This window comes from Bufo bufo, chromosome 2 (genome assembly GCF_905171765.1).
Source record: "Bufo bufo chromosome 2, aBufBuf1.1, whole genome shotgun sequence".
Taxonomy (NCBI): domain Eukaryota; kingdom Metazoa; phylum Chordata; class Amphibia; order Anura; family Bufonidae; genus Bufo; species Bufo bufo.
Window position 1 is genome coordinate 633,447,522 of NC_053390.1, and position 9,574 is coordinate 633,457,095.

The 9,574-nt window shown below is 44.5% G+C and overlaps 1 long non-coding RNA gene across 1 annotated transcript; it reads right to left on the minus strand.

Annotated features, from left to right (window-relative positions):
- Nucleotides 1–574: 574 nt before the first annotated feature.
- On the minus strand, nt 575–8,525 carry LOC120991725. Its single transcript, XR_005776782.1, has 3 exons — nt 8,394–8,525; nt 4,163–4,167; nt 575–586 (listed from the first exon to the last, which is right to left on the minus strand). It is a non-coding gene; the product is annotated as an uncharacterized LOC120991725 (long non-coding RNA).
- Nucleotides 8,526–9,574: the final 1,049 nt, after the last annotated feature.

Genomic DNA, 9,574 nt, shown 5'->3' on the forward strand with positions numbered 1-9,574 from the left:
CTGGAGCTCTGACTGGGGGGTCTAGAGGTCTAATGGGGGACTGATTGGGTGTCTGGAGGTCTGACTGGGGGTCTTATATGCGGGTCTTATCTTAGGTCTGCTATTGGGTCTGAGACTTACATGGAGGTCTAAGGGGGGTCTGATCTGAGGTTTAAAACTGGGGTCTTATATGGCATCTGACATAGAGGTCTAAAGAGGGTTTGGTCTGAGATGGGGGATCTCATTTAGGGTTTTATATGGGGGTCTGATCTGAAAGGACGGTGTTTTTTTTATTACTAGTGCACAATATAAAGGGGTGTTTTTGTACTGACGCATTATCTGTGTGGTACCAGTATTTTCAGAGGGATTGTTTGTTAAACTCTGCAGAAACGAGGCGCGGCTGAAAGAAGTCACCATGGTGGTCTGGTCTAACAGGAGAAAAAGAGGAAAGAGAATATCTACATCAGAGAAGAGAAGTCACTGGATGTAAGAGGTATATGGTGTTGTATAACCCTGTATGTTCTGTAGCACTGTATGTAATGTTTTCCAAGTATGTATTTATAGGGGTTGTCTGCTTTTTTTTTGTATGAGCGCTGCCTTCTCTGCTCTGTTTACCTGCTCATTACTGCAAATGCTACCGTGAGCAGGTAAACAAAACAGAGAAAGCAGCTCTCATATAGCGCTGCCCTCTCTTCAAACAGCTGGGGGCACAGAGGGCATTACTACTATGGAGGGGGCACAGAGGGCATTACTAATGTGAAGGGGGCACAATGGGCATTATTACTGTGAAGGGGGCACAATGGGGATTTCTACTATGGAGAAGGCACAGAGAGCATTACTAGAACTGGGGGCATTATTACTATAAAGGGGGCACTATGGGTATTATTACTATGAGGGGGCACAATGTGGATTATTACTGTGAAGAGGTCACAATGGGGATTATTACTGTGAAGGGGGCACAATGGGGATTATTACTGTGAAGAGGGCATAACTACTGTGAGGGGGCACACATCTGTACAAAACTACTGTGAAGGTTGTACAATAAGGGAAATACTACTGTCAGGGGGTACAATTTTTTTAAAGTATTGGGGGGGTGCCAGAGAAAGGACCAGCCCCAGGTGCCAAACACCCTAGGCACGCCACTGGCACCATACAAGAATTCTAGATTTAGTGCAAACATTGGGAGCTGATGTTGTCCTGTGCATTAGAGAATTTCTTCCCCAAGACCAGATCTAAACCTAAATATTAGAGATGAGCGAATCAAAGTTGACAAAGTGGAATTCGATCCGAATATCAGGAAAAATTTGATTCGCACCGAATCCGAATCCGAATTGCCTCGTGCTTCGTGGTAAGCATTTGTTAGGACATGGAGCAAGAAACTCTAGTAAAGAGGGATCACCCATAATGCCATGCATGCAGCCTATCAGCAGCCAACCAGTCCTGTGATGTCACAGCCCTATAAATACCCTCAACCATCTTGGATTCAGCCATTTTCCAGTGTACTTAGTGCAGGAAGAGATGTCAGCAGGCGCTACGGACAGTGCTAGGAAAGACTTGAAAATGTATGTTTTGCTATATAGAAGTTCAGGTAAACGATAGTGTGGGGTTTTGCTCTTGTAGACAGCTAGCGGACGCATAATAGAGGCAATCACAAAAGTCTTTAACTTAAACAGTTTGGTGTTTATTCACACATAAGGAAACACAAAATGACCATTCACAGTCTTGGTGTTTGTTCACACAATGCAATGTCCATAGAACAAAATCTTCACCTGGTTAGCAGTCTTTCCCCCAGCCGTCCACAGCATGCTTTAGGTGCCTGTTTTCCAGCATGCGGCTTTCAAGCCTTTAGCACGGCACCAATTCACAGATCCCAAAAAGAGTCTCCACAGCTTCACTGTCAGATGGAGGATCATCCACACCCAGCTGAGACTGCTGGCTGGGTTTTTATAGGCCAATAGAGATCCGGCCTGGAGCGTGAGGAGTAGCCACCCACCCAGCACTTTGACTACTCCCAGTAAGAGCCAGCCCGGATCGGCTTTACAGCCATACTAACAACAAACAGTGTCAACCAGCACTAGCTGCCGCTGACACTTAAAACTACCGACTCTTACCTCACCAAGGCCAGGAATCTCAGTGACACATACCTTCCATCAATGACGGCCCCTTGCGCCTTCCTACAATAGGGAGGAATAATTCCACAGTATTGAAGTAGAACAGGGTTCAGTAGGGGAGTTTACAGCCTGGGTAATATCAACAATCCTATTACACCTTGCTGCTCTGACTGCCAGTGCCATTATACAGCTCTGTAATTCCAGCAAACCGTTCTTGTTTGATACAGCCATTAACAGGGTTTATTACAAGGAAATATTTCTATGTCTTATTTGCCCTTGTGCGGTGCAGTTATACTTTTTTTGTATTCTGTTACATTACAGCCTTAAGTTCAATGTTTTGTTAATCTGAATTTTATGTGATGGATCAGAACACAATAGTCTAAGTTGGTGAAGTGAAATGAGAAAAATATATAAATAAAACTATTGTTTACAAATAGAAAACAGAAAATTGGCATGTGCGTATGAATTCACCCCCTTTGTTAGGAAGCCCATAAAAAGCTCTGGTGCAACCAATTACCTTCAGAAGTCCCATAATTAGTGAAATGATGTCCACCTGTGTGCAATCTAAGTGTCACATGATCTGTTATTACATATACACACCTCTTTTGAAAGGCCCCAGAGGCTGCAACACCTAAGAAAGAGGCATCACTAACCAAACACTGCCATGAAGATCAAGGAACTCTCCAAACAAGTAAGAGAAGGTTTCACAGCAGCATATCCAGTGTGACTTTTATTGGGGACCAATGGTGCACACACATAGCATACGACGTTTCGGCTACGCAGTATTGCTATGTGTGTGCACTCTTGGTCCCCAATAAAAGTCACACTGGATATGCTGCTGTGAAACCTTCTCTTATCTACCATTATACATTGGACGGCGGTGGATTGGCGGTTCCATCACAGCTGATGCATTCCGGACAGGTCAGAAGGTCCATTTTGTGCTGCTCTATAACTACTTATTTCTCCAAACAAGTAAGGGACAATGTTGTTGAGAAGTACAAGTCAGGGTTAGGTTATAAAAAAATATCCAAATCTTTGATCATCAGGAGCACCATCAAATCTATCGTAACCAAATGGAAAGAACATGGCACAACAGCAAACCCATCGAAGAGACGGCCGCCAACCAAAATTTACGGACCGGGCAAGGAGGGCATTAATCAGAGAGGCAGCACAGAGACCTAATGTAACCCTGGAGGAGCTGCAGAATTCCACAGCAAAGACTGGAGTATCTGTACATAGGGCAACAATAAGCCATACGCTCCATAGAGTTGGGCTTTATGGCAGTGGCCAGAAGAAAGCCATTACTTTCAGCTAAAAACAATAAGGCAAGTTGTGAGTTTGCGAAAAGGCATGTGGGAGACTCCCAAAATGTATGGAGGAGGGTGCTCTGGTCTGATGAGACTAAAATTGAACTTTTCGGTAGAGATGTCGCGAACATAAAATTTTCCGTTCGCAAACGGCGAACGCGAATTTTTGCAAATGTTCGCGAACGGGCGAACCGGGCGAACCGCCATTGACTTCAATAGGAAAGCGAATTTTAAAACCCACAGGAACTCTTTCTAGCCACAGTAGTGATGGAAAAGTTGTTATCAAGGGGACTAACACCTGGACTGTGGCATGCCGGAGGGGGATCCATGGCAAAACTCCCATGGAAAATTACATAGTTGACGCAGAGTTGGGTTTTAATCCATAAAGGGCATAAATCACCTAACAATCCTAATTTTTTTTGAACAACGTGGTTTAAAACATCCAGTGTGTGTATACGATCAGGTATGATGTTGTATTGATCAGGTAGTGTAAGGGTTACGCCCGCTTCACAGACATTGACAGAAAAAACTCCCCTTTTAATGCACCGCAAAAAAACGCAAACAGTCCATTTGCCCAACCGCAAACTCCCCATTTACACAAGGTTGGATACCAAGCTAGCCATGTCCCGTTGATGTCATTGAAGGTTTCTTCCTCCAGCCAGCCACATACAACACCAAGGGTCCCCGAAAGGTGAATTGAATAGATTTTTTGAACGGGGAGATGGTTAAAAAAACGCTGGCTCCCTCCCCTTTGTTTGAATCCACGGTCCCTGCGTCTGCGCCGTGCAATTTACTGTCACACCCGATATGAGTGGTATTTTCTGTAGTTCTCTTCTCATCAGTTTAATCCCTGCGATTATATCACAGAGAAAAAATGTATTGGCTTTTTTTTATCTGCAAGGTATTGTGACACCCTGTAACGGTATGAGTGGTGGCCTGGCCAGTGGACACAGTACAGTCTGTGAGCCTGCAGCCTCTCACTGTCTGGCAACTGCGATTATATCACAGAGAAAAAATAAATTGACTTTTTTTATCTGCAAGGTATTGTGACACCCTGTATGAATGGTGTGCACACAGTACAGTCTGTGAGCCTGCAGCCTCTCACTGTCTGGCAACTGCTTATATATATATATATATATATTAAAAAAAAATATTGACTTTTTTATCTGCAAGGTACTGTCTGTGACACCCTGTATGAACGTTGTGCACACAGTACAGTATGTGAGCCTGCAGCCTCTCACTGTCTGGCAACTGCGATTATATAAAAAAAAATTATAAATTGACTTTTTTTTATCTGCAAGGTACTGTCTGTGACACCCTGTATGAATGGTGTGCACACAGTACAGTCTGTGAGCCTGCAGCCTCTCACACACGGGCAGGCAACTGCAATATATATATATATATATATATAAAATAAAAAAAGCAGACTGATGTACCAGCCCTAAAAAGGGCTTTTTGGGGTGCTGTCAGGACGCTGTCCTTACAGCAGATGAGTCTGTGGACACAGAACACTGCCCTAGCTAACGCTTTCCCTATTAAATCAGCAGCAGCACTGTCCCTCCTCTCACTAAGAATGCAGCTTCCGATTTAATCTAAAATGGATGCTGTCCAGGAGGTGGGAGGGTCTGGGAGGGAGGGTCTGCTGCTGATTGGCTGGAAGGTGTCTGCTGACTGTGAGGTACAGGGTCAAAGTTTACACAATGATGACGAATAGGGGGCGGACCAAACATCGCATATGTTCGCCCGCCACGGCGAACGCGAACAAGCCATGTTCGCCGTGAACTGTTCGCCGGCGAATAGTTCGGGACATCACTACTTTTCAGTTATCAAAGAAAACGCTATGTCTGGCGCAAACTCAACACATCACATCACCCAAAGAACACCATCCCCACAGTGAAACATGGTGGTGGCAGCATCATGCTGTGGGGATGTTTTTCAACAGCCGGGACTGGGAAACTGGTCAGAGTTAAGGGAAAGATGGATGGTGCTAAATACAGGGATATTCTTGAGCGAAACCTGTACCACTCTGTGCGTGATTTGAGGCTAGGAGCCTCAATTCACGGTTCACCTTCCAGCAGAACAATGACCCCAAACACACTGCTAAAGCAACACTTGAGTGGTTTAAGGGGAAACATGTAAATGTGTTGGAATGGCCTAGTCAAAGCCCAGATCTCAATCCAATAGAAAATCTGGGGTCAAACTTAAAGATTGCTGTTCACGAACGCAACCCATCCAACTTGAAGGAGCTGGAGACGTTTTGCAAGGATTAATGGGCAAAAATCCCAGTGGTAAGATGTGGCAAGCTCATAGAGACGTATCTAAAGTGACTTGGAGCTGTGATTGCCGCAAAAGGTGGCTCTACAAAGTATTGACTTTAGGGGGGTGGATAGCTATGCACATTGACTTTTTCTGTTATTTTGTCCTATTTGTTGTTTGCTTCACAATAAAATAAAAAAATAAAAAAGTTGTGGGCATGTTCTGTAAATTAAATGATGCAAATCCTCAAACAATCCATGTTAATTCCAGGTTGTGAGGCAACAAAATACGAAAAAAGTCAAGGTGGTGAATACTTTTGCAAGGCACTGTATGTTTTAAAGCATTTTTTGGCTTGTATTAGTAGGAAAAAAGGGCTGATTAGCCGTTGTGTGGTAAAGTGAGAAAATTACAGCCCTTTTTGGCATGTACGTATTTGTGGCAAAAAATATATAAATTATTTGCCGTTCAGCGGTGCAGTAATATGTTCTAAAGTCCTTTTTGGTGTGCATTAGTGGCAAAAAAATATATATTATTTGCCATTTAGCGGTGCAATCATATGTTCTAAAGCCCTTTTTAGCGTGTATTAGTGGCAGAAAAAAAGTATTTGTGCGGTGAAGTGAGAAAATGACAGCCCTTTTTGGCATGTATTAGCGTAAAAAAAATATATGTTTGCCATTCAGCGGTGCAGTTATATGTTCTAAAGCACTTTTTTGCGTGTATTAGTGGCAAAAAAAAAAGTATTTGCCGTTGTGTGGTGAAGTGAGAAAATTACAGCCCTTTTTGGCATGTATTAGTGGCAAAAAAATATATATTTGCCGTTTAGCGGTGCAGTTATATGTTCTAAAGCCCTTTTTGGTGTGTATTAGTGGCAAAAATATATATATTTGCCATTCAGTGGTGAAGTTACCGTATTTTTCTCCATATAAGACGCACCGGCCCATAAGACGCAGCTAGGTTTTAGAGAAGGACAATAAGAAAAAAACATTTTCATTAGACCTCTGGTCAGACCACCAATCAGACCCCCAATGTTAATCAGACCTCAGCTGACAGCCCCAATAAGACCCCCCATGTTAATAAGACCTCAGATCAGACTCCCAATGTGAATGACCCCCAATCAGACCTCAGATAAGAGCCCCATGCCTCATATCAGCCCCCATATGTCTCTCACCAGCCCCCATATGCCAATCTTCTGCCCCCATTACCTCTCATTAGCCCCCAGCAGCTTCATATTAGCCCCCATTGCCTGTCTCCAGCCCCCAGCAGCCTCATATCAACCCCCATTGCATGTCACCAGCCCCAGCAGTGTTATATTAGCCCCCATTGCCTGTCAACATGCCCCCAGCTGCGTTATATTAGCCACCAATGCCTGTTACCATGCCCCCAGCAGTGTTTTATTAGCCCCCAGCAGCGTTATATCAGCCACCAGTATCCTTATATTATCCCCCATCAGCCTCATATGTAATAAAATAAAAAAGCACTTATCTTTACTGCCCCGGACGCCCCCACCCCTCTCCTCCAGCGCTATCCTCCTTCCTTGTGCCTCCGGCTGTGCCGTGAACTGGCGTGTATTAGTGGCAAAAAAATATATTTGCCGTTCAGCGGTGCAGTTATATTTTCTAAAATCCTTTTTGCCATGTATTAGTGGCAAAAAAATAAAATATTTTGCAGTTATATGTTATAAAGCTCTTTTTGGCGCGTATTAGTGGCAAAAAAAAAATATTTGCAGTTTAGCTGTGCAGTTATATGTTCTAAAGCCCTTTTTGGCGTGTATTAGTGGCAAAAAAATATATATTTGCCATTCAGCGGTGCAGTTATATGTTCTAAAGCCTCTTTTGGCCTGTATTAGTGGGTGGGGGGGGGGGGGGAACGGCTAATTAGCCGTTGTGTGGTGAAGTGAGAAAATTACTGACTTTTTTGGGGTGTTTTAATTTCCTTTTTATTTATTTATTTTATCTAACATTATGTCAGACAGAGAAGTGAAAGGCCCTGCACAGCGCAGTGGCAGAGGCCTAAATGCTTCTGGCGCAGGCACAGGTCGCAGCAGCAGTGGTGTATCTTGGTTTTGTGCTGCCCTAGGCGAGACTAAACTCGGGCACCCCCTAATATAAATTTGACCCACCCCTTCCTGTCAAGACCAAACCCCTTCCTCTGTAAACCCCACCCCTTCCTCTTTAGGCTCCACCCTTTCCTGTTAGAGCTTCACATCTTCCTTTCTGTATTTAAAAGTGAATAACAAAGGCCAATATTCTGTGTTTTCTGTATTAAATGTTGCATCTATTATTTTAAGAGAATCTTTACATATAATATAAACTGTAAATTCAACTATGGTACTTTACAAAGATCAGTCATCCAGGTCAACTATACTATATTGATCACAGACACTGAAATTTTTTGAATTAGCACGTGGTCAGTCCACATGAGCAGTAACAGCACCAAGGCTTCAACAGCTGTTACTGGACATGCATACACAATTTGTGTCATTCATACAACTGGGGCAGTATTACACAATCTGATATGTATAAAAAAATAAATAAAGATTGTGTAATACTGCCCCTCACCACCCCCTCCAACATCGCAGAAATTAGCACAAATACATTAAATAAAATGGCTGCATCATTATTCTAAAAATTAAAAAAGCGCAACTTCTAAAACAAATGTATTTTACAGATTACTTTTAATTTTTTTTAAAAACAATGTGCAGCTACAGATAGTACAGTATTACTGTAATTTAAGTACTTACAGTTTTTGAAGACAGCAGGCTCAGGGATCAGTGCATTGGTGGCCGGGGCCTGGCCTCAGTGTTCACGGTGACCATGTGCAGGATCCGTTCTGCACTTGGAGTAGATAAGGCTCACCCTAGCGTTGCCGGCCCGTGACTCTACCTCCGTGTGATGTCACGACGGCAACGCGCGACGCAAAAGGCAGGGGAGGTCGGGAGGAATTCAGGAGGAGGAGGAAGTAAGTCTTTCAACTCCTTCACTATGCCGCTCACATAGTGAAGCATCGGATTGGACAAGGGGCAAAAAAAATATTTAGCATATTGTGTAACTATCACTAAGCAAACAAGGCATTTTGCCGCCCCATTGGCAAGTGCCGCCCTAGGCAAATGTCTTGTTTGCCTCGTGATAGATACACCCCTGCGCAGCAGAGTAAGGGGGACTGGCAGAAGGAGTCTCAGCGAGAGGCCTTATCTCCCGGTGTCATCTAGCAGTCCTGTCTTGACCAGCAACCCAGCCGTTCTTGAATGGTTGACCCCCCAGCCAAGAGTTGGTGGGTTCAGCAGATACAACCCTTAGTGACCCTGTGCCCTCACCTGTCCTCAACCTGCCCCTGTCCTTTTCTGTTCCCTCAGCCAGAGAAGTATTATATGCTGTGGGCTCAACTCCACTGTACAGTGGGGACGAGCTACTAGAGGACAGTCAGCAGCTACTGGCCAGCCAAGATATTGAGGAAACATATGTCGCTTCCTCCGGTAGGCGGGCAAGTCGTGATGAGGAGAGTGGCGTGGGAGCAGGTGTTGCGAGTGGTCAGGCTCCTGACCCAGAGACCGTTGAGGAGGACATCAGTGACGTGCAGACAGTACTCGATGATGATGATGTAGCTGATCGCACTTGGGAGCCGGGTGAATTAGGGGCTTCATCATCATCGGGAGAAGAGGGTTGCAGCTTGCCCGTGAGGCAGCGGCGGAGCCACCAAGTCGCTAGTGTGGCTGGGAGTCAGCAGGGTGGCAGCAGTAGGAGGTCGGGAGCCAAACGTGCCAGGTGTAGACCACACGCTTACTGCCCAGAAAGTAGTGGTGCAGGGGTTCACAGAAACTAGGTGGTGTGCCAGTTTTTTGTTAAACCGCCGGAGGAGGTGAACATGGCCATTTGTAGAATCTGTGGGCAGAAGGTAAAGCATGGCCAGGGTGCCAATGTTGGC